The sequence below is a fragment of the Canis lupus genome, chromosome 14 (genome assembly GCF_011100685.1).
Source record: "Canis lupus familiaris isolate Mischka breed German Shepherd chromosome 14, alternate assembly UU_Cfam_GSD_1.0, whole genome shotgun sequence".
Classification (NCBI taxonomy): domain Eukaryota; kingdom Metazoa; phylum Chordata; class Mammalia; order Carnivora; family Canidae; genus Canis; species Canis lupus.
In genome coordinates this window covers 33,757,682-33,780,562 of record NC_049235.1, presented here as the reverse complement: position 1 = coordinate 33,780,562, position 22,881 = coordinate 33,757,682, and positions in this window count along the sequence as shown.

The window sequence follows — 22,881 nt, the reverse complement described above, 5'->3', positions numbered from 1 at the left end:
AAAGAACAGCAGGGCAGCCTGGGTGGCTCAGTGGTTTAGCACCACTGTTAGCCCAGGGTGTGATCCTGGGGACCTGGGATCGAGTCCTGCATCGGGTTCCCTGGGTGGAGCCTGCTTCTACCTCTGCCTGTGTCTCTGCCTCTCTCTCTCTGTGTCTCTCATGAATAAATAAGTAAATAATCTTTAAAAAAAAGAACAACAATAAAAAAAACCCAGACAACTAACTCAATTTGGTCCAAAGGCCATAGTTTGCTAATCTCCATTCTAGAAGAAGGTAGACACTACAGACAAATTAGACTAAAGCCTCCCTTCTACAGAGTGGGTGTGTTTTTCTCATTCTCTTGAAATGTATAACAGAGCCAACAAGTCCACCTAACAGATTTCTGGAAATAGCATTTAATTTGGCTTGACCCCGCACTCCCAGATCCAGCAGAACTAAAGAGTGTTGGTGAGTAATGTCAAGTGAATAAAATTCTCCTTGTTCATTTTATGTACCAAAATACACATCACTGCATGTTGGATGTTGTGATACCCTCACCAAGTCAGGGAAGAGAAGTGCATTCAGAAATCATTTCAATGGTACATTGATGTACTTAAGCCATCACTCTTAAATAAAGTGGGGAATCTAGAAAAACACATTCTTTAATATGACTAGTTTAGCTTGAAAACAGTTTAGTACTTGGTACAATGTTGGAGCAAAGACATCCATTGACATTAATCTTTCCTGGACAAAGTCTTGGAGGATAATCTTTTCTTGGTTTTAGCATTTAAAAAATATTAAAGCCTCACACAGATTATGTTCTCAAGGACCTGACAGCCTCTCCTTAAAGGAAAGAGAGGCATCTTATTGTGCCAGAGAGTAAGGAAGTATTCAGACTTGGTTAGGTACATGTGGAAAAGACACAGGACTTAAGTCAAAAAACTTCGTAATGATCACAAATGGAAAAATTCGAGTGAAAAATAAATAAAAGACTAGTGTTTATAACCATGGTATACAACAAAAATCTACAATTTCATTAAAGGTGAGTAAACAAATGAAAGAGAAGGGATATATCTTCCTTATGGAAAAATAATAATTATAAATGTAGAAGGGATGAAGCAAATAGAAATATCTCCATTAGACCACAATAATAATCATTGCAAGCAAAATCTACCCATGGATGCTAAAATTACTGGATAAAGTCTTGGGGAGAAACAGGGTATCTGCACATAGTCTCAAAGTATCTCCCCCAGAATATTTATTAATTACAAAGATAAAACCTAGCAGAAGAAAATGTAATCAAGGGACCAACGTTAACATCACCAGAAGTAAGATATCTTAAATCCCCTTTATGGTACACTGAGAAGACTACCTCACTTCTGTACTATTGTTGCCAAAATACACAACCTCAATCTAACCATGAGAAAATGTTGAACAAAACCAAATGCAGGGACATCCTACCTGACAAGGCTTCTTCAAATATGTCAGAGTCATGGAACACAAGGAAAGGTTGACACAGAGTCAGGAAGCATGAGAACTGAATGTAGTATGATATCCTCGATAGGCTCCTGGAGCAAAAGGATATTTGTAAACAACAACAACAAAAAAACCCACAAAAAACACATTAGAAAACTGGTCTATACTACACTGATAGTTTATTGAATGCTCTTTATCAGTGTCAATTTTTTGGTTCTGCTAATTGTATTACAGTTATTCCAGATATTAACTTTAGAGGAATCTGGGGAAAGGGTATACTAAAACTCTCTGTACCATTTTCAAACATTTTCTGAAGTTTGAAATTATTTTTAAAAAACAGTAAAAAATAGAGAGAGGGGGAGAGGCATATGCTAAATTAGCATTCTTTCATTTATGATATGTTTCCCTGGACTGGATCCTCTTTGCTTTTTGTTTGTTTTTGTTTTGTTTGTTTTTTCCATTTATTTTTGCTTTCACTAAGGATTACAGCTTAATTACATAGGAGAGTATTGTGGATTTTTTTTTTTTTAGATTTTATTTATTAATTTATGAGACACACACACACACATACACACACACACACATACACACACAAAGAGAGGCAGAGACACAGGCAGAGGGAGAAGCAGGCTCCATGTAGGAGCCTCTCGTGGGACTCGATCCCAGGTCTCCAGGATTACGGGCTGAAGGCGGCGCTAAACTGCTGAGCCACCGGGGCTGCCCGGTATTATGGAATTAAAAGTGTTATTCCCCAGATCTATTCTCCAACCTGCTCAAGGCAAAGATTAGATCATCTAATGCGCACAAGTACTCTTCTAGGCCAGGGCTAATTTTATAACATCCTACTGGAGTAAATATAATTATTTCCATTTTACATTCAGTGAAACTGAGTCATGAACATGGAAGCCCCATGAGAACAGGATTTTTTGTCTTCATTGTTTACTGCCATATCTTTAGCCTCTAACGTATTTTATGGCATTTGTGATTATGTGATGGAGTCAATAAATATTTTGAAATGAATAAATGAATGAATGAGGCTTAAAGAACTTAAGCAATTTATTCACATAGCTGAACAACGGAAAGTGGGAAATGTCTGATTTGAGGACAAACTCTTACCCACTGTACTAGGCAACATTGGTTTTTAGATCTTAAAAAAAATAGAATAGTTGCAATACTTTTTTTATATTCACTGCTCATTTATACCAGTCAATCCATAAAAGACATGAGAACCAGGAAATCCAAGGAGACTGTTAGTCTGCTGCAAAACTTGTTTTTATCCATTTGCTCAAGCAATTAAAAAGTGGAAATATCTAGAAAGAACTTAGCAATTTCTCAGCATGTCAGGATGATACAAAAATATATCCTGAGAAATGGCATTCAAAACAGTACCACAGGGGAATAGCTTCCACTTTAAACAGTAGGAGGACACTGCAGATGGTTTTGGCTAAAACTGATTCACCTTCCATCGAGTAGTTTTGTGGAATTCTCTCCAAGTATTTGGCTGAGTTCAAATGAATTTGTCTCAAAGGTTAAACTTGAATAATATTTTCTTTTCTTTACCACAGAACGTGACAATTAATTTAAATCACATCTCATATTTTAGCATTGTAGCACCTTTGGGACTAGACATTTAATTTCTGTGCTACTTTGGAAAAGATTCTACTGCAAACTGAGGGCCTGGGTAATGCAGTGGAAAGAGTTCTGGACTGAAAGTCAGAATAGAATTCCACAGCTGGCTCTGCTGCTAATGGGTTGTATGACCTCCAGAAAGTGACTCAAAACATACCTGATTCAGACTCAGTTTCTGCACCTTTAAAATGGGAACAATAATTTCTTGGCCTTTAGACAAGGTTGTAAAAATAAAATGTCAAATGTATGTGGATATGTCTAAGAATTCTAAAGCATTGTAAAAAATTGAGAACTCAGAAAATAACATATTTGTAAAAGGAAGAAACTGCATATTCTTTTCTAAATTATCTTTTATGTTTTTAATTTGTGAATAATTTGCATGAAATAAGTTTCTATTTTTTTCCATTAAATTCTTCAAGTTTGTTCTTTCTGCACTAAATTTTTATCATCATCAATATTTACAATATAGGTTTTCCAAAAGTTATATAATCCTCTAGCCCATGAATTATTTGTAAATGATTGTTACTTAGAATAGTAAGGACCATGTCCTTAATCAGAAGCTTTTCTTCTTTTTAAAGGACATGGTGTTTTAAGATTGTATGAAAGGCTGTATCTTTTTTAAAAAAGTATTTAATTAAAAATTAATCTCCAGATAATCATTAGGCTAGTTTAACTATCCCTCTCATTGACGGAAGAGTATGGACAGATGGTTACCAACATCCATTAAATGCCAGGGAAAGAGAGAGAAAAAGAAGAAGGGGGGAGATAGAGGAGGAGGGGGGGGTTGGTTGCTTGGGGGAGAGAGGGAGAGAAACAAAAGCAAAATCCATATCATTCAAACCAATCATTCATCTGAATTTATATTCAGTATTTTTTTTTCTGGGATGTATTACCATGGACAATTAACCACTTTGGGGTCTTGGTCATCTTACCTGTCTAACATAAAAGAGCTGGATCCCTGGGATCCCTGGGTGGTGCAGCGGTTTAGCGCCTGCCTTTGGCCCAGGGCGCGGTCCTGGAGACCCGGGATCGAATCTCACGTCGAGCTCCCAGTGCATGGAGCCTGCTTCTCCCTCTGCCTGTGTCTCTGCCTCTTTCTCTCTCTTTCTGTGTGTGACTATCATAAATAAATAAAAATTTAAAAAAAAAAGAGCTGGATCCCACAACTTCAGGTTAAACATTCTGGAAGCAAATATGGCATAAAAAAGTAGTTGATTACATAAAGCACAAACATGGTTGTTTCTCTGAAAGCTGCTGTACATAATCTTCCCCAATCCCGCTGGCATGAGTAATACCTCAGGGGGCCAGGCACTGGTAGTCTGGCCCTGCCCACAGGCAAGCAATCCCTGCTGCAACAAGACAGATCAACAGGACAGTGGAAGTTTCTAAGAAATACCTACTCATGTACTTTTACTCATCTGCTTGTCTTAGTGAGTTTGGGGGTTCTGACTCCAACAGCAAAATTCCTTTCTCAAAATTTCATATTTAAGTGGATGAGAACAGCTTGAAAAGCTTAAAGGAAAGAGAGAATTTCCCAAAGGTTGCTGCCTCTGAAGATTGTCTTGATGATTAAATGTGGAGGCTGCGTGATAGTGCCAACCACTTAGCCACTTTTTTTTCTCTTTTGTTTCACATATTTTCTTTTATTAACTTTTGTTTTGTTTTGCTTGTCTTTTATGGCTTCTTTTACTTACATAATGTTTTCCAGATTCATCCATTTTGTTGTAATGCATCAGTAACTTCATTTCTTTTTGACTCTTCAATTTTTTAAAAAATTCTATTGGTAAGTATTATGAAGATAAGTCTAAGTTAGACGTCTTAGATTCAAATGCCATCTGGGGCTAGACAAGGTGAATGAGAAAGGCAGGTGGGTCAGGAGTACTACAGTGAAGGCTAGGAATCCTTCCTGCCACTGAAGGATGTGTTCAGTCTTTAGAGCACCTTCAAAAGAAGCTGAGAGATGAATTTTCAAGGACATCTTAAATCTTAAAAAATTACAACTGATTTGAATCTTCATAAAACTGTATGTGCTCACAGGGTCGCCAGTTTGGGATCTCTGGTGTTTGTGTGTTTGTTTTTTATTATTGATCCTTTGCCTTGGGTTATGAATATATTATTTAGATAGAGAGTCATTTTAGTCTGGAGAACCATTGAGTCACTAGATTAGAGAGTTATTTTAAGAACCTCTGATATAAAAACCTATAATATTAGAATCCAGCATCACTGGCATTATTATTAGAAAAGGGTCTTCACTTTATAAAATGTCAGGAAAATAAATAAGTAGTAAGCTATTTTGCCATATTTAAAATAAAACTATAACTACAGAAATGCAACAATAATGTATCATCCTTCTAGCTTAGATTCTACATGCCTCTATTTCTCCACACTCAGAAGCTCTTAGAATTTAATTATACAACACTAAACAATAAATTTAAAATAAGTGAGTAAACCTCAGACTGGCAATCCATATGACATTCTTCTACCCACTAACCAAATGCCTCAATTCACACTGATTCAACTAGTTTCGTCTTGTGTCTTCTGACTTTGGAGTCTTTGGCATACCTTCGACAGAGTGCTGCCCATCCAATAGACAGAAATCTAATGGCAATATTCCAGCCTAAGTGATACTGTCACTTCCCACTTTTCATTTCCCACTCAATTCCTGAAACAACTACCAAGACTTCCAGTGTTGATGATATGGTACCTCTTCTGAACCTCTTGTTTTAAATCTCCTCCCACATCCACTTTCCTACCATCTCAGGGACTTCATTAGTACAATTTTCCCCCACCAGCTCCTCTCCCAGTACATAACCCTCCATCCTCACCTCACCCCCATCCCCACAAATGCATTATTTGAGTCCTCTGAGAAATGAAAAGTGAAAAGTAGTTCTTCCTTTCAAAACCAGTTGGAAACTCCTGTCTTAATATTTGTCTGGAGCTTTGCTTTTATTTTCCAAATGATCTGGGTTTGGCAAAACTCTTTTGGTTAAATAATAGACAACAGCATAGCATTCCAAAAGGGAGGTGGAAAACCCAGACAATCTAGGATTCCGTGAAGACTAAACATTAGACCCTTCCTATTGGGCCCAAATAACCCTCCCCAAATGAAGAACTGCTTGCCTCCTTAAATACCTGGTATAATAGGATACACACTGGTGTCACTTAAGCTGGTATTTCACTTTATTCCCTCTGCCTTTACATAGACTCGTAGATGTACATGGGAGTCTGAGTCACAAGTAGAGCCCGAGGCTCTTAGAATCGGACTTGAACTCAGAGTGAAAAAAGTCAAATAACATTTTCAACTTTGCAAGTGGATGTAACTATTATCCTTATCTTATAGAAAGAGCAATTGAGGCAAAGCATGGCCAATTAACTTGAAAGAGATGCCACAATTTTAAATTTTGGATCTGGGATTAAAATCCTGGTACTTTGTTTTCAGAGCTGCTGCCCTTACTCCCTGCAATATGCTGCCTTTCCACTTTAAATTTCTTTACAAAATTCCTGATTCTGGGAATGGGTTTCTGTTTTGGATTTCAAATAAGCCATGGGTATTGGTCTGAGACTGGAATACTTGATTACTTCACATTGTATATGTATTTCTCCAGTTCTGTCCTTAAGGTTGAGAATTTTAGCTTCTGATTTTCAAAATAGTGATGATCTAAATTGTTCATCCTTTCAAAGGCAAATGCTTAAGAAATAAGCTCCTAGCAAAAGGTCACTTATTTTTAAATAATAGTGGAAGTGACAAGTCAGGCTGAAATTAGAACTTTTCATACAGTAAAAGTAAAGGAGACAGCAAGGGAAAAGAGGGCCCTTGGTTAACAACATCCTTTAAGTTATTTTGCTGAGTTCTTCAAACACATTGTTCCAAACTCAGCCATCCTCCCAGGGAATAACAGAGCCTGTCTCATTATTCCCGGGAGCTCTCTCTCTGCAAAAGTGGTTATGGTGATGCCATGGGCACCAAGTACCTTTACTGGGGTGGATTTTGTCCCTGAGTCATCAGAGCAAGTCCTTCAGGACACTACTTATACCATCAAAACCTGTTCTGCTCTATTTTCAGTAATATATGGAACCTGAATAACATTTAGCCTGCTGGGGTTTCCTGACCCGTCACCACTTAATGATAACATTAAATCCTAGGAGGAGGCTGTGTCTCTGCTCTGTCAGGTTAAGACTTCATCATCTCACATCCTTGTGGTATTGTCTGGCCTTGGCCCTGTCGATGGAAAGCAGGTCCCTGAGAATCACACAAAAATGCAGCTTGAAGTCTTTCAAGGTGCCTCCCTTGCAGGCCAACTCCTTCATCTTTGGATTCATGAGGAATCTCCTACAAAAAGTGGGACTTTTTGGAAAACATTCAAGAGGGTCTTCTTGATGTTAAGGAGATAAATTCTATACTGTCAAAAGCATTTATCAAGGGTTTCATGCATAGGGGTATAAGGAAGAGCAGGTGCCATATCTACAGATTCTGATGAGTTCATAGCACTTACAGCAGGCTAGCCATGAGGCCAACTAGAGTCCGATGTTTTCTTATACATCTCTTCTGTGTTCTACTGCATGATTTTTTTTTTTTTTTTTTACTGCATGATCTTTAAGTGAGCAATTTCATCAAGCCTAGCCCCTAACACTGTGTCCTGAGTAGAACAGAGAATTACAGGCCAGGTCCTGCATACAGGTTCTCCTCTGCACATCAGGAGGAAAAATTATTGCTCTGAACTGCCCTGTTCTAGTGGAGGGGGCAGCTTCCCCTGGCTTTCTATCCTATTTGGACCTAACCAAATGTGCCCAGGCACATGACACTGAAGGCCTTTGCCTCTGGCTTCATTCAAAATGGACAGGATTCCTAGGCCAAAATACGATAAAAGACATAGGTTCAGGTTTAGGGTCTATTGTGGCCTCTCCCAACTGCAAATGTGCCTTGCTCACTCGGTTCTTCCCTTTGCAAATGCTGTGAGCCTTTGTCTTTCTGAGAACCAGCTCCAGGCCCATTCCTATTTTCTCTCAGGGTCTGCTCTGCATCCTGTACCCTCCTGTCCATGCCAGGGACACACACTGAGGACTCCAGGTACCTGGATGGTTCCTTGGATCTGAGCCCTCCATATTCATTTCCATAGCCGTGTCCTTTGTGTCTCTTGCCAGATCCCTACCTCCAGCAGCCATGGTCAACTTCCCTGGACTCTTTCCCAGATGCAGATTCCACCATATAATTTGTCCTAAATCCATATGAGAGACAGCAGAACGATGCAGTTGTAAATCCTCATGTCTCCGTCTCTGCTCTCCTTTCCTAATGGTGCATCATTATATGCTGGGCCCACTGTAATAAAAAAGAAATAACTACACCAGGTTGATGGCCCTCATCCTACTCTGCTTTGTGTCAAGGGCTGTTGCTGGGACCTATAAATCAACAGGGGAAGTGAGGGTATGGAAGACACAAGATGCAAAGTGCTGGTGCTAATAATTAGTTACGTAATACTCTGCAGTAAAACAATGGTTTCTGTTACTTTTGTTTAGTCACAGACTGTAATTATACAATAAATCCTTCTCTAATAAATTCCTTGTTAGGAATATTTGACTCCTTCATATTAATTGCCGTTATGAAAATGGCCCTTCTAACACATTTAAGAGATGTTGGAGCCACATCTACTTAAGTCACATAAACACCCTCTGTAAATGTCTTTACCTGAAGAGTTGATTCTCAACTCTTTCTTTTATAAATCACTCTAAGTTATACTTAGTGCAAACCCTTGTTGAAAGTATCACAAACTCTCAGTCTATAAGATTTAACTATATTCCTAAATCCTATTTCCCATCTCTAAGTACTGTCCCTTATGCAGTTGAACAGTTTGATAGTCTTTTTGATATTAGCCTGCGGCACTGCCAGAAAAAAAAATTCTTATTCCATTTTTTTCTGCCTTAAGGGGATACAATCCAATTTCACTTTTTCCTTCCTTACAATGCGCAGAGAAATCTTAAAAGATCTATCAAGAAAACGTTTACCGCATATTTCCAATTCAAATGGAAATAGCTTTCACTTTTGATCTTGTAGAAAAACCTAGGCAAGTGATGAAGTACAATACTTTCTTTGTGTTGGACTAGGCTGCATGACTGTTACAGAATATGTTTGAGCATTTGAGCTGAGAGACCAGAAGAGGCTTTCCAACCACATGTTTAAAAGAACAGGCAGCACAAACGGGCTTAAGTCAATTACAGTCCTCCTTTCAGAACCATCTTGTGGGACGCATACTACTATTATCCAGATACTTCCATCCAACAGTCAGCCAACTCTCCTCTTAACTGGCTATGTTTTTGAAATCTACTTACTCTTGAGACTGACCATAAAATCAACACACTGACAAAGCAACAGTTTTAAATTCCAAACATGCACAAAACCCAGAACCATAATTACCTCAACGCTAAGCCAGTGGGAAAGTGAAGCATGTTGCCTCCTCTGCTGGTATTCAGTGCAGGGGACCCTGTCAGTACTTCACAAGTGCCAAATAAATCCTCAGAATAACCGTCCTTGGAGTTGAGAGCCGACATTTACCTGGGCAGAAATCAAGGCAAGGGGAAATTCTGTTCCCGGGAGGGAATGCACACCCTAGACCTGATGCTCACATTGTGATAAGTTTTTCCATTTTAGCCAGGGGCCACTACGGAAAATAAGGACTGTTACTCGATGTGAGCATGGTGCTTCAGAGAGTTGTGGCTCCTGCAAGCTGCAGGCATGGGGTGCTGACTTGAAAGTATAAACTGAGATACAGCTGACATCAGTCTCAAATGGTTAGCTAATTGAAAATGAGTAAATCTAAAGCCTAAGGACTAAGGAGTATTTTTTTGAAAAAAAAAAAAAAAGTCAGTTCTTAATTGCCCCCAATGATCTCAGAAAGAAGAAATGCTTTCACATGGAAGCAAACAGATAGGCTGGTTTTGTAAATATGTCTTCACTAGAGACATTCTTTTGAAAGTTCCAAAAACAAAAGTTGGTAATTGTTGAGAATTAAAATACCATCAAAGTGACACAGCAGTTATCAGGCTCTTTTTACAAGAGTGGGCTTCAAAAATCATAACAAAAAAAAATCATAACAGGCTGTGAGTTTGTAATTGAATGTCAGTTAAGTGACTATTCACACAAATGTATCTTACCATTTTTTTTTAATTTCAACAAATATCAATTTCCTGGAATGCACTAAGTACTATGCTAAAGGCTCTGTGTTTACTACAGCAAACAAAAAGAAAAAAAATATGGCCCTTATCCAGAGGAGCTTCCAGTGCAGCAGGAAAGACAGACGTTATCAAACAAGGTGTTAGGGAATTACTCAATACAGTAATTTAACTAATGAATCCTCCAGGTCCTAAGAAGGCTGAAAAGTTGTCTTCCAGGCAAGACATGCTCTTGTTGGTGTACTTCTGTCCATCCAGGACAGAAAGGAGAAAGGAGGAAGGCATTTCTATCATGTTAGCTTACCTCTGCCATAAGAAAACCTTGCTTACGTATGTGGTGACTTTGGTCATGGTCACAGTACAGTCCCTTATCATCAACCTCTTAAATGAAAACACAACATCCAGTGGAAACTCTGCTGATAGAACTGCCAAGGTGAAAAACACATGGCAAGTCCTCTGTGGTTCTGGCGGCTGAATTACACACATTTGGCCTCCAGGGCAGGCTTTGATTGCAAATAAGAGGCTGGATCTTGGTTTTAGAAACCCTTTACCTCTGCCACAGGATCAAAGGTACAGAAAGCAACTACCAACTGTTTCCTAGCAGGCTGCCCAGACAGTATGCTAATGAGCTGAGCACTGAGCTTCCAATTATGGAACTACTTCCAGAAGTAAACTTTCAAATGGATTCATTGTAATAGGTGCAGTTATTAGGGATCTCAGTTGGGAGACAGGTATAAGTTTGAGTATCTCTGAGTCACTGATACTGATGATGACACTTAAATTTTCTCCATTGGCACTGTACATAAAATGAGAAGATGCATTCTTTCTTATTACCACGCTATGGCCATGTACGAATCTGAATCACAATTCTCTCACAAGATATCCATTTTTTTTTTTTTAATTAGAAAGAGAGAGAGCACACAAGTTGGGGGGGCAGGTAGAGGGAGAGGGAGAAGTAGACTCCCCACTGAGCAGGGAGCCCTATGTTTTGATCGATCCCAGGACCCAGGGATCACAACCTGAGCCAAAGGCAAATGCTTAACTGCCTGAGCCACTCAGGCACCCCAAAAGATATCCATTTTTAAAGGATGGAACAATGAAAAACAATTCTGTGTTCAAAAGTACTGGCTCTTAGTTTGAACATAACACTGAAGATTTAATCAATCATACTCACAGCTACAATTACCATAAATACTCTATAGCTTTTTGGTGTGTCAATGTATATTCATGTTTGTATGTATGTATGTGAGGGTGCACAGATGTATGTATGTGTATGCGCATCAATGGATTAAAGTTGGTATCTAGTGAGAGAAACCAGTTGTCTAATAGTTATGCATAATAAATTCTAGGGTAAACACTCTCAACATAAACAACTGGAACAAAGATGCACTATACAATAAGCGAAGTGTTGCCATTTTCTACAATCACTCATACAGAGGTTTTGATTCATTACAGTTTCTGAATTACAGTTTCTGAATTACTGGGGAAAACAGCAGTTAATTCTAACACCTATGCAGGAACAGCTGGAGGAAAGAAAGGGACTGTGGAATTAGCACTCTCTGACCGAGTTAAATATATCATTTTAGTTCAATAGAATTGACTATCATAAGTCAAACTCAGGTTATAAAAAATTAATTTCTCTTTTATGCCAAAATGCCTTTGTTTGATCCATAAATTCCTTAATGTACCCTGACTTTTATTGATTGTGTTGCTTAAAAAGGTCCACTGCCAAAAGCTGAATTGCAAGTAGGTCTTTCCAGCATAGCTTTATGAATAAACCAGAACATGCAATTACCCGTGATTTCTGTGATTGTAAAAATGGCTTTTTATTGTATTCTAGTAAGTTGATGGAACATTGTGCTTATTTTTACCCCCCCCCATGAGGGAAATATTCAGTTGTTGAGAGGGAAAGAAAATAATATTTCATAATAGTGGCATACAGATAAAGTGATATTTGGTAAAAAAAAAAAAAAAAACTTGTGTTATGTGTTAATCTTAAATAACTGTAAAGTACCAAAACAAATAGCAAGTTATGTATTACTTAATACATCCTCCCACATTTATAAGATATTCTGCTATAGAATCAACAATTTTATTATGGAACTATATTCATGCAGTGCTCCACTTCATTCCATAGATACTTACAAAGGTATACCATGTACATGACACCATAGTAGGTTCTGGAGATACAGAACTGTGATAAAGATAAACATGGATGATGTGCCTGCATAGATTTTACATTTCCTTCCACAGAATATTTGGGTCACTGCCATTTTCTGAATTCTCTGGTAAAGTGGTTAAAATTGGAAGAAAATGAATGCATCCCCAAATGTAGGGAGCCATAGCATATGTCCAGAACTTGTTTCTATTATACTAAATGGGTAGAAAGAAAATGATAAATTATATAAGCAGCTTAAACTGAGAACACTTTATTATATAATCACTGAAATAACCATATTTGAAAACATTTTAATAAGACATTCTTTAAAAATATATATGTGAAAATTTTAGAAAATTTGCCAAGTTCTGTAACTGTCTTCATGATTCTGTTATAGAACATTTCCATCGCCCTAATAGGATCTCTATGCCCATTTATAGTTAATTCTTGTCCCTACCCACAGCCCCAGGCAACCACTAATCTTCTTTCCGTGTCTCTGATTTTTCTAGACATTTGTATAATGGAATAGTACAATATGAGGGGTTCTGTGTGTGTATGTGTCTGGTCAAGCCAATATTTTAAAACATAGCTATTTTAAGTCCTTACTAAATTAGATTTTTTAACAATTTACTCATGGACCTTATAACTCTTAAGAACTCTCATTAGGCATAATTGGAAGGCTCAAGACTTCAAGTTTTTATGTTAAGAAACAAAACAGTCCAGGCAAATCTTTTGTTTGCATGACCAATTCATGGAAACGAGAGATAAACACAGTTGTCGCTCTGTATATTTATAAAATGATTTACTGTCTCAGCAATTTGCTTAGTGATGACCAATGAATTATATATTTTACAACCAAATTCATTGTTGACTGCAGTCCCAGAATCTCATTAGATCACATGTTTGAATATAATTTGAGAAGGAAAATCTGAAAATCTTGATTTATGTTTCATGAAATTTAGTACAGCTTCTTTTTACACATTAATAATATACCGACTGATTAATTTCATAGCAATCTAATTTAGGTTTATTGAGTACCTACCATGTGTTAAGCACAATATTTTGTGCTAGAGATGTAGATGAATAAGATAGCTGCAGAAAAAAATAAAGGTGAATAGGTAAAAAGACTCAATTGCATATAGTTTTTCTTTAATTAGTTCCTTTATATTTTGCTATTTCTTTGAGGTTAACCACTAAACACACTAATGAGAGCAAGAAGAAACAAAGCCTTTTGCTCCTATAATTTTTCTTGCACAAAAGCAATCAAAGCCTTACATGAGGTTTTTATTGGTAAAATGCTGATATCAGGGATATTTTGAATCCCCTACGTAAACAGACAAGTTAGTAACCACAAATCCAAGGTGAAAAGTGGCTTGATTAATAAAGGCATAAAAGGTTTTAAGCAGGTCCAGCAAATTATAATAAAGATAGCCTGAAGAAAAGCAAGTGAGACTAATGCAACTAGATGATTTTTTTTTTTTTAACCATGTAAAACCCTGGAGGGGAGACCCAGCATAAGCAAGGAATTAAAGACCATTAAAATAAGAATTCCAAACTGACAAACTGTAAGGTAGAACAAAACCAAACACTTCACACTAGAAGAGTGGAGATGAGTTTCAGTACAACCACTGCTTCGAAGTGGTTAGGAAATAATTAAATGAAGGAGTTGCACAAATTCACGATTCTAATGATACCTGTCTGTAGTAGTGAAGATAACTAGGAGGAAAAGGGAAGCATAGTATCATTTGATTGTGTCCAAATGACCAGAAAAGTAGTTTATGGCAAAAACTATGGACAAACATGAGCAAAAACTCTACTCACTACTCAACAGAGGTAGTTTTTATGATAGAGCAGACTAAACTTTTTCAGACTTTTTCTTTAAAAACTAAAAAACCCTTCAGGCCTAACTCACTTCTTGCAGGTGACTTGTAATTCAGATGCAGATTCCCTAGGTCCTCCCAGTGTGAGAAGTCCTTTTTACTGGTTGCCCATGGTCTTTGGTAAAATCAATCTGGAGTGGGGCTGACCTCAGTACCTCTCCAATTCTTAAGGATCTTGGTACTTTGTCTCTAAACTCTCGGATCTAAATAGTTTTTATAGAGTTGAGAAATTTAAGAACTGTTCTGGTTTATCTGTTGTTCTGATTTAAAAAGATCAGACTCACTCTGTAGGTAAAAATACTTTCATAGAAGCATTAACGCTCTAGTTTGGGTTTGATCTGTTTGATTGAAAAGATCATTTCAATTGATCTCCTGTGTGGTATAGAAATAAAGTACCTCTCACTTTGAAGAACCAGATTGTGAAGTCAGACCATCCACCTTGCCCTTAAATATGTGATGAAAACGTATTGCAAACCTCCCCACACTCATCGAGAGAAATTTTTTTTTAAATTAGAGCCCATAAGGAGAAGAATAAAAATATGATTCAATCAAGTATTTGATTTGTTCATTTAGGCAGTCATGCATGAATGCAAACAACAAATATTCAACCAGATGTTGATTCCATAAAGAGAGTCAAGCTTAATCCTTTATTCCCTCTTGAGTGGCTAAATTCTCCAAGTTATTCCTCCAACCTAGAGATATGATGCATCTGGGAAAGCAAATCCCAGGCTTTCTCCCCAAACTGCAGATATCTGCTAACCTTAAATATGGACATAACACTACATCAAAACTTAGCGAAAAAGAAGACACTCATCTGGATAACATAGACTCTGAAGTTTCCATCTCTCAAGTCTCACCCCAAAGAGTAAATGCTAATTTGGAAGGTTTGTGATATTACCCTGGAATAAACAAAAAACAAAAACTCAGCCGTACCGTAGTCTTTGTCAGCCTGCCTCCTGGCTGACTTTCCTATCATTTTAAGCATCAGACTTTCCACAAGCTTCAACTGACATACTATAGACATTTCATGAGAATGTTTTTACAAAATATTTTTGAGCCTCCGTTCAGAAGATATGGACACAAACCACTGAGTCAGTGTGTCAAATGTCAAATCCCCTGCAGTTACTCACAACTCACTCTCATGACATATTATCAGCTCCTAAAGTGCAGGTAGGCTTGGCTTCTTTTATCTTTGGTATTTTCTCTGTACTTCACAATAATTCAGAAATAAATGCATACTTACTGCATAGTGTGAAACTGGGCAGAGGCCAATTCCCAGGTTGTTGTTTGCATTGAGGCTTTGTTTACTCATCTACAAATAAAGGTTTAAAAAATGTACCAGGTTTTTAAAAAATATCAAAAATAATATTATATTACTAAAAAGTTTAGAAAGCAGAAAGGAAAAATATCCATAAAACACTACCCTCAAACAGCATTATTTTAAAGTATTAGAGTATTATTCCCCCTCTTTTTATAGGTATATTTATAAACATCTATAATTATTTTAGAGTATTGTTATAGAGTATTATTGCTCCTCTTTTAGAGTATTACTCCCATCTTTTACAGGTATATCCATAAATATTTGTAATTATAGTGCACACAAGATTTTTATTCGCTTTTTTCCTCCAACATAAGCTCACGATAAGCTTTTTTTCCATATAAATTATATGATATTTATAGCCATAACTTTAATTGTGGAGTAAAATACATGTAGTTGATGTGTCATAATTTAATTAACAATTTGGCTATTATCAGACCCTGTCATCATGTTATCAATTTTTAGCAGTTACCAATTCTTCTCCAAACATCTCTATTATTTCCTTTTGATAGATAACTACCTATGGGATTTCTGGAATTAGTATTAATTGTATAGATATACTGTGAAATTGGTTTCCAAAAAATTATGCCCCTTGTTAATACTATGAATAGTATACGAAGGTACCAACTTTACTAAGTATTATTATTTATATATTTTTATAATAAATAGATGTAAAATGATGATTGTTCAAGGGTATTGTATTCATCCTTTCTTAATACCTAATGAGATAAGATATTTCTTAATTTTTTTTCTTTACTGTTTTATTCCCCTCCTGTGAATTGGCCAGAAGTCTATTCTTGTTATTTTGTTGACACAGCACAGTACAATTCTCTAGTCTTTTTTATTTCAACAAAGTTACTTGACAGTTGGAATACTGTGTGATAATAATTAAAACTCTTTTTGAATTAAATATTATAATAGTTGATCCTCTTTTGTCTTTACTAGATCAAGATCTATCTTTGAGAGGCTCAGTAATTTGCAGTTAATAAAAGACATTGCTTAAAAAAAAAAAGACATTGGTTAAAATCCCAGGGTGATAGTCATGAATATATTGTGGTCTTTGTAGAAACTCTGCAGCTAACTGCACAAGGGGCAAAATCTCATCCAACTAAGTCTACCACAATACTCAACTGAAAGATGGGATGTGTTCAGATAGACTAAATTGACATTCAAATGATTAAGTAATACTTGCCTTTCTATCTGTGTCTCAGTTGTATAAATGTTCAGCTTGAAATAAAACATTGACTTAATATTAATGATAACTCAGTGCTTTTGGAGAAGTACCATTATCACAACCACAGAGTGAACTGACTTTACAACAAAATCTCCTAGAAATTCATGATAAAAAATGAATTATAGAAGTCCAATAGCATGCCATTACTTCTGATCAAATACTGGAGGGTAGTGTCTCACCTTTTTCATGTTTTAATTTGCCCATTATTCTTTTTGAAAAATGTGCATAATCTATATTAAGTAATGAAGTTATTCAATTTTGGCCTAAAGAACTGGAGCCAACATATAATCCTGTGCATTCAGAGGGGCCTCTTTTCCAAACCTGAAATGCTAAACACATCTAAAAAAAATATCCAGTCTAAATGAGCAGTTGGTAAAGCAATCAGCCTTTCACATTGGAACAAGCAACAAACATGTGCAACGACCCTAGCATTTCTCCTTTGATTTATAGCAGTCTTGGAAAGGAGCTTAACAAGGTGGCACAGAGCTTCCAGAGCAGTTGCAGTCAATTTATTGTCTGAGTTGTTAAAGATGTTAATTAGATTAGGAATTTGCTGAGGCCCTTTTAGTCCTTGCAGAAGGAAGAGTGTTTCTCGTGTTTCTCTTTGAAACTCAGTTTTGTGGCATAAAAACACAGGAAAGAAGAAATCCTACACTCATGGAAATTGTAGGGTCCCATTGAATTCCATAAAATTGTAAAAATTCCAATAATAACAGTTACAAAAGAGCCAAGAAAGTACCAGACCTGTTTTTAAAAATAATATACTCCAACGATTCCTGCATTGTTTGATGTATATAAGACAAGAAGTGGCAGATCATGGATGGTATATCTAGGAGGCCTGGGCCCAAGGAATGGAAATCATATTGGAAAGCAAATCCAAGCATGCATTAAGACGAAACAGAGTTTCTGGAAAAACAACAGGCAGGGCTTTTTACTCCACAGCAATAAACATCAATCTGTATGTCATTTTAATACCCTGGACAAATGTTTTAATAGTGAGCTGTTGCATAGGCAGTGAAGAGGTTATTAGATACTTTATTTTTGACACAATTGTTTTGCAATAATCCATTCCAGAAATATGTTTTGTCTTAAATTGAATTAAACAAATGAAAACATAAAACGGTCCAGTAAATTACTTCCTCAGCTCAAAAAACTACATGAAGAGAAAACTCTATTAGAAATATAACTAGGAAAGTTAAAAAAAAAAGAGTGCTATTAGTTAATCAGGTTTAGGCAATAATTGGAATATTAGGATAATATTTAATAACAATATTGGTAAGGATTAAATTAAAAAATTGTCAAGATCCATGGTTCAAGGCAGGTTTGCTAAAATTATTTCAGGTAAAGGTGAAACAGAAATATGCATTTACTTATACATGAAGCATGATTATTCACAAGAGCATTCAGAAAGCAAATGCATAGGGGAATAAGAAAGTCAAATATTTTAAGCATGTAAAATCTAGTCAAGATCACCCTTGGAAAAAAAGAGGTAGTTGCATGCTCCAAGAAACCAACAACATGGTGGATACTTATTTGAAGATGAGAATGCTTCAAATGAAATATTCCATCTACGAATATAACGGATATTTTTGGGAAAAGGGATTCAGATTCTGCAAGCAGCTTTTTGGCCTATCCAGAAGATAGTTTTTTGATCATTTATTGACCAGAAGTCTTATCTATAACATAAACAGTCAATTAACACATTATTTTGCTTGTTTTTAAAGGTTTTATTTATTTAATTACTTAGAGAGAGAGTGGAGGGAGGGGCAGAAGGAGAGAATCTCAAGCAGACTGCCCGCTTAACATGAAGCCTGATCGCAGGACCCTGAGATCATGACCTGAGCCAAAATCAATATTCAAAGTGCTGGGGCAGCCCGGGTGGCTCAGTGCCTTAGCATTGCCTTCAGCCCAGGGTCTGATCCTGGAGTCCCGGGATCAAGTCCCATGTCAGGCTCCCTGCATGGAGCCTGCTTCTCCTTTTGCCTGTGTCTCACTCTCTCTCTCTCTCTGTCTGTCTTTCATGAATAAATAAATAAAATCTTAAAAAGAAAAAAGAGTCGAAGTGCTTAACCAATTGAGCCACCTAGGCACCTTGATACATTGTTTGTTATGTGTATTATAGACTATATTCTTAGAATAAAGCTAGAGGAAAAAACGTTATTCAGAAAATTCCAAGGAAGAGAAATATATTACAGTACTGTGCTGTATTGAAAAAAATCCACATATAAGTGGACGCTCACAAATCGAACTCATGTTGCTCAAAAGCTAACTGCATCCATATCTATCTATCTATCATCTATCTATCTATCTATCTATCTATCTATCTATCTATCTACCTATATATATATATAGAGAGAGAGAGAGAGAGAGGCAGGCCCCATGCAGGGAGCCTGACGTGGGACTCGATCCCGAGTCTGCAGGATCATGAGCTGGACTGAAGGCGGCGCTAAACCGCTGAGCCACCCAGGCTGCCCAAATTTGCTGACATCTTAATCAAGGACTTCCAGCCTCCAGAACTTGAGAAACTATATTTCTGCTGTCAAAGCCCTCCAGTCAGTGGCATTTTGTTACAGCAGTGCAGACAGAAAATAAAGAAAGTGTGCAGGCCATCACACCACAACATATCCAGGGAATTTTCTATATTTTCTTTAAAGATTATAATAACTGTTTGGGGGAATTTCTAGTGAGAATCATGACTTATCCATGTTACTTAGTGCATCAAAATACTCCAGTATACCCCAGCACAGCTACAATTTTAGACTTAATCTATGATGTCATTCCATCTTGTCAAAATTTCTCGTTTGTGGCATTCCTTTTTGCTTCTTCATTCCCCAGATTTTTACTCTCTAGCACTCAGTATATCTGTAAGCTCTTTAGTTTTGCATTGAATTAATATGAATTAATTATTATATTATTAATTATATATTATCACATTTGGTAATTTTATGGCATAATTTTTTGTCTTCTTTATTTCAATATAAATGATATAATCCACAGTTTAAGATTCATATGTACACTTACTATAACTATCCTTGAAACATTTTCTAAATACAGAATAATAAGTTCAGATTAAATAGCAATCAAGCCTTAAATATATGCAATTTTATTTGGAAACAACTTTATATTCAGAAAGTCATTTTCATTTTATGTTTTTATGCTTAAATTTGAAATTAAAAGCTAAAGGTATTCAGTATGCAGGGGAAAACTAATTCAGAGTCTACATCTTTAAAATATATAAGAAATTAAGTAAATTTGAATATTTCTCATCTCAATATGAGTAATAAGTTTATAAGAAAACTTGTCAGAAAGTGGATAAGCTAGTCAGGAGATGTGATCATGCTTGTTATTCTTTTTTAGGTTTTTTGATGGAAGAAGGAGAAAATGTTTCTCCTTGTGTATTTGGGAATGTCTAATTAGCATAAAAAGGAAAGGAGTCTGAGTCATAAATTTATTTGTATTGCTTATTCATCGTTATGTAGCAGTGTATATTGTTTGGGTTGTAACGGTTTGAGTACTTCTCATTTTCCCCAAGTGGATTTTATGTTCCCTGAGGGCAGAAACCACAAATTTATGGTTCTCACTTTTAGCCAAATATACTAGTTTGCCTAGATCTTCTTTTTTCTTGTCTTGGTCAATTTCCTTTCCATTCTCCGCTATAACTATGTCACTACTTCTCCAATCTTCTCAAATCTTCTATTTATGTATGCCTATCTTCATTATCAGTAGATATCTTGTCTCATACTTCATAGAAAAAAAAAAACATATTTTTTCTCCTCTTCTTCATCAATGAAATTTTAGAAAGAAGGCAAAATTAAATGAAATTTGGAAATATTAGTAATTACATAATATTTCCAATAAGTGCCAATAAAGAATGTGAAATGATACCTTGTCTCATACTTCATAGAAAAAATAAATTTTTTCTCCTCTTCTTCACTATAAAGATCAATGAAATTTTAAAAAGAAGACAAAATTAAATGAAATTTGGAAATATTAGTAATTACATAATATTTCCAATAAGTGCCAATAAAGAAGGCAAAATCTGCAAAGACTACCAAAATAAGAACAAACTACATAAAGAAATAAAATATAATGGAAGGTGAACTAATAGAAGGCAAAACATAAACATTCAGGTTATAAAATTGTATGGTACCTGTTAGATAGCCAGTTTTCCATGCACAACCTGAATGTCCCTGGTAATCACTGTTTTGGGAAGGTAGAGATCCTATCCTCCTTTTATATTCCCATCAAACAGAATGTGTAGAAGAAGGTGCACTTCAGCATTCAAAGTCAGTGGCTCTGGGGGTGGCCAACCAGGAGCTTCTCTTGTAAAGAGTGTCCGAATGGCAGAACTTGATCTCCTTGGCATTCTGACTGTGCAGAGGGTCAGGTCTCACCATGTTTGCAAGGCTAAGCCGCTACACTACAAAAACTTGCCACATAGAGATCCCAACATGGACACTTCATTCAGTCGGCACTCTTAGGCTCTTTGTATGTAACTTCACCCAATAAACCTATTTTTGGATCACCGTCTCCAGGTTTTTTCTTCAGTCTCACTGGACCATCACCCACCCTAGGCTTAGACTCAGGTAGGGGGCACCTAAACAAAAATATAGACGATTTTGAAAAACACTGAAAATAGGTTAGAAACAAAAATCCACTGTATGGGTAAAGAAAACTTTCCAAATCACAAAAAGATCTGACTTGGGAGCCCTTGAGATGCAAAACTGTTCAAGCAAAACCAGGATACTAAATTTAATAGTACACACATATACACATAAACTGTAAAAATACTAAATTTCAAGATTAAAGAATTCTGCTAGCATCCAGAAAGAAGAAAAGAGCTTACTTTCAAAGAAGCAAAATTAAACCAGTCTCATATTTTTGCTTTGTGACAATAAAATTCCATAAGGCAATGAAAAAAATCTTTAAATATTTGATAGTGGAAAGGATTATGATCCAATGATTTTATTGTATTATAAAGACATCCTCAAATTTACAAGGTTTTGAAAAATGCACTACTACAGCACATTTTTCTTACCAAAGTTTTCTAAGTGCTCAGATGACTCAATCAAGAGCAGAACCCCAAAACTGAGGACTCTTAGTAGAATAGACAGTGGATATTAAAACTAGCTAAAAATCAGGAATAAAGTGAAAGAAAATAAACACATTCTGAACACAAACTTGTTCCAGAAAGTTTCCATTTCCAAAAGACAACAGCTTAAGTTCATACTATTAATAGAAGCTTGAGCTGGTATTTATATCCAAATCTGTCAGAGGGCAAACAGAAATGAAATAATTATTTGTGAAAGTTTGATCTGATGTCTGAATAATTGTCATCATATCATCAAAAGAGAATGCAAAGAGAAAATAGAAATATTAATAATAGATTTTTTAAAAAGATTTTATTTATTTATTCATAAGAAACACAGAGAGAGGCAGAGACATAGACAGAGGGGAGAAGCAGTCTCCATGCAGGGAGCCCGATGTGGGATTTGATCCCTGGACTCTGGGTTCATGCCAAGGCGAAGGCAGATGCTCAACTGTTGAGCCACCCAGGTGTCCCTCACAGATAATTTAGAAAGCAGATGCATATAGGATCTGTAATTCTAGGTTAAATAAAGGGGGAAAAGATGAGGAAAGAAGAAAGGTAAACAACAACAACAAAAATTATAACATTTGTTTACAAAATAGGGTTAAAATTATTGCTTCATCTTTTTAAATTATACAGAGGTTATGTACATCTGTATATAATGCCTGGGTTATCATTAATAGAATTAAAATCAAAATACATTTCTGAAAAATCAAAGCAAAAGAAATCAAACAAGCAAGCCACAGAGCAGTCTATGTGGCAAAATATAGCAAAAAGAAAGAAAAGAAAGCGATAAACACATGGCAACCTCTATGACCTATTTGTGATTGGATTCACTGTATACTTATTTTAGTTTTAATCCTTACTACTTTCTTTGACATCTCATTCAGAAGTTTATACTCTCCTATCTCTTTGGCTTCTCTTTCTCAGCTTCCTTGAGCAATCTTTCTTTT